Source organism: Danio aesculapii, chromosome 25 (genome assembly GCF_903798145.1).
Source record: "Danio aesculapii chromosome 25, fDanAes4.1, whole genome shotgun sequence".
Classification (NCBI taxonomy): domain Eukaryota; kingdom Metazoa; phylum Chordata; class Actinopteri; order Cypriniformes; family Danionidae; genus Danio; species Danio aesculapii.
In genome coordinates, this window is record NC_079459.1 from 8,428,311 (window position 1) to 8,432,104 (window position 3,794).

Below are 3,794 nucleotides of genomic sequence, written 5' to 3' on the forward strand. Positions count from 1 at the left end.
AGAACAACGTATGAACATTTAATTACATACAATTACTGTGATTTTGTGCAATATTGTTTCTGTTTTTAATACATAAAAATATTTCAGCACCCCCTGTCAGTACAAGCTCTTCTACAACTGAGTCTCAAACAGTAGAACCTACAAGTAAGTATATATTTACAGTTTGTCACCTTTTTTATACGTTTTTTTATAGTATTATAAGGTTCTATCTGACATTTTTGTCAAAATTGAGTTATTGACATATTCTTATTAAATGACAACTTATTTACATTATGGGATGTTTTTTATAAATTGTTTAAATTTTAAGACTTTTTATCTAAAAAAAAACACATACGGTTTGCTATATGGAATGCAAAAACTTTGAAGCTCAATATCTCAAAATCATTCAGAACGCAGATAGAACCTTATAATTCCAAGGTGACGAGTTGTCTCCATACTGCTTTGGTGGAAACTTCATTTTTTCATCCAAATGTCTTAGCAGCCTCTGCCACAACAAACTCTCCATCAACTGAGACTCAAACATCCACACCTTCTTCAAGTGAGCCTTTTAATTTATGGACTATTGTGTGAACATTTTAATTGTCAAATGACATTTATAAGTCCAGCTTAATTAGTGTAATGTGAAAAGGACGCTGACAACAGAGGTGCGGATCCAAATGCAGGATTTATTATGAGAATGCTCAGGCAAGCAATGGTCAACACAGGAACAAACAGATGTAAACAGGCAATTCAGAGTTCCCCTTTGGATGGGGAACTCCAATGCTATGTGGAAACTTCCACTATGGGGATTTCGTCAGAATCCAATCATCTGAAAGAGTATAAAAACGGGCCAATGAAATGCCAATGAGTTGGCAGCGTCAGCGTGCACAGCTGGCATCAATGACAATCAGTCATGCTATAAAGACGTAGCCAGTGCCATGCTCGACATCCTTTCGCTTTGAGAGCCTTTCACGAAGCTTCTGAGAGAGTCTTTGAGGGTATCTCCAACCTGTGTCTACAGAGAGAGATCGAGAAGCAGCTTCTCCCGGTCCAGAGCGCGTATACGCAGTGGCAGATGGTCGAGCTGGGTATTTCTCCCTTGCCTGGCGTCCTTTGGGTCCGGTCCTCCAAGAGCGGTTTGTATATAGGAAAAAAGCTTTCCTAAAAGAGCAACACGGTCGTGCAGCACGTCTTTTTCAAGACGTCAGTCCGACCGTGCGTTTCTGGATGCGGTGGTTTCCTATCCCCGGATGATGGGCACGAGCACAGCGTTTCATGTCTGGGGGTCCAGCATGTTAATGCGGTGCTCGCGGGCAGTGCATGCCATCACTGATGTCATGTCTGTTGCGCAGTTAAGATCGCGGCTCGCTCTTGCAAAAGAGCCACCCACCCCAGTTGTCCCCCGCACTGCGGTTGGCACTCGGGCAGATCTGAGGGTTTCAGTGGGAGTAAATCCGCCGCCCCCGGGCCGCGGACCTCTCGCTCCTCCACACGCTCCATCCAAGCTTCAGGTGAAGAGAAGTGCTCCGTCCTTGGATGGTCGCTCTCTCACCTGATGACACCGGGGGTCAGATGTCCATCGCTGCATCGGAGGATGGGCTGTCATTGTCTGATGAGGATGCGAGCCCGCTCGCTCCCTCCCTCCGGGGAGGAGAGCGTGGCGTTAGCATCTAAAAAGCAGACGTGATGGCCGTGCTTTCTCGGGCTCCTACTCGGTGCCCAAGGTTCCTACTACGCCGTTTAAGGATCAGGTAGTGAGCCTGCAAGCGCTGTCCGCGGAGGAGGCAGACCCAGCCCTTTCATTGTTGTGTCCTGTTCGCGCTTTGTGAATATATGTGGACCACACTCAGAGCCTTAGATCCTCTGACCAGCTCTTTGTCCATTACAGTGGTCGGCAGATGGGAAGTGCCGTATCTAAACGGAGGTTGGCCCACTGGATAGTGGATGCCATCTCCCTCGCCTTTGGGCCAGGGTGAGCTGTGTCCCCCGGGGGTGAGAGCGCACTCCACTACAGAGCATAGCATCCTCCTGGGCGTTAGCACGCGGCGCCTCTCTGACAGACATTTGTAGAGCTACGGGTTGGGTGACACCCAAAACATTTGCAAGGTTACAATCTGCGAGTGGAGCCGGTTTCCTCAAGAGTATTAGGTAACCCTTGGTGATTGAGGAAACGATTCGGTTGAGGTGTCGAAACACGCTTGCTGCGCCACTCTCCCTAACCCGGAGATACGTGCGCTTTTTCAGCTTTGTCAGTTTAGTTCCCCATTTCTTTGGCGAACCCTGCAGAGTTCCTCCGAGGCCCCCAGCACCTGACTTAGCGGAGGAGTCAGGTGTTGGCCCGTTACGTTGTCGGCATGCCCGCTGGTCAGCCTGCGTTCTGGGTATAGGTGCCTGCTATGCGTGATCCCCGCTGGCGATCCCATACGTTCACTCAGCCACGGTATAGTCCCCCCTTCTAGGGCAGGCCCGTGTCTTCCCTCTCCGCTAACCATCCTTATGCAAGGACTCCCCATCTCTGGGCTAGTCCATAGGTTGTCACCAGGTCTCCCCTCTGGGTAACAGGTGAGCTTCGCAGCGTCCTCCCTATCGGGACTGAACGCTTTCCCAACGTACTGTCGTATCAAAACCTATTTTACTGGGTTATTGCGACTCCCCGAAAAATATAACTGTTTCTGAACAGGTAAGTGAGGGCCAGGGGACACGTTGGAAGACTGTGTCTCGGGGCGTTGTAGGTGCGCTCGCTCTACTGCGTGGCACACCCTTCGGCAGGGACGCAGTAAGGTTCTTTCATTGTGGGGTTTTCCATAGATTTCCCCATAGTGGAAGTTTCCACATAGCATTGGAGTTCCCCATCCAAAGGGGAACGCTACGGTTACTAAAGTAACCCTTCGTTCCCCGAGGGGGGAAACGGAAATGCTATGTTCCTTTGCCACAACGATTGTCCCTTAGCTGTTGAGCGTGAAAGTCTCTTCAGCTAGAAAAGGATGTCGAGCATGGCACTGGCTGCGTCTTTATAGCATGACTGATTGTCATTGACGCCAGCTGTGCACGCTGACGCTGCCAACTCATTGGCATTTCATTGGCCCGTTTTTATACTCTTTCAGATGATTGGATTCTGACGAAATCCCCATAGTGGAAGTTTCCACATAGCAATCCCGTTCCCCCCCTCGGGGAACGAAGGGTTACTTTAGTAACTGTAGCGTTGTAGTCAATAAACAGGTGAATGGTCAGTGCAGGCGGGCAGCAGACAGGAATAAACAATAAAACAAAGCAAGGGTCTAACACAGCAAAGCAAGGCAAAGGAAACACGTAATGACACAAATACAGTAAACAAGACTCAGCCCATATATGTGTGTGCGCTGTATTTAATGTCACCGTAATCAGTCCGTTACGATTCTTCGGCTGTGTGTGTAATCAAACTGAAACAGGAACAGGTGCGTTTGAGCGGTGCACGACAGGATATATAGTTCTTTAAAGTGGAAGATTTGTAGTTCTTCAGCGATCTGATCTCAAAGGCAAGTGGCGTTTAGAGGCTTTTGCCAACAAACTGTTTCTGAATTTCTGAATGTCCTGACGCTGCGATTTAGATGATTTGAAGCAAAACTGTTTGTTGAACATGTACTACGTTCCTAAAGCATTCACTCAATGTCATTAGCTCATTTTTGGCAGAAGTGGCGTTTAGCAGCTTTCGCATCTGAACTCTTCACTTTTAAACATTACAGCACTGCCTGTCAGTTATTTTACAATATGTGTATTAAAATATATTTTATAAGACATTTGATTTTGTGCAATATTGTCTCTAATATTTAATACAC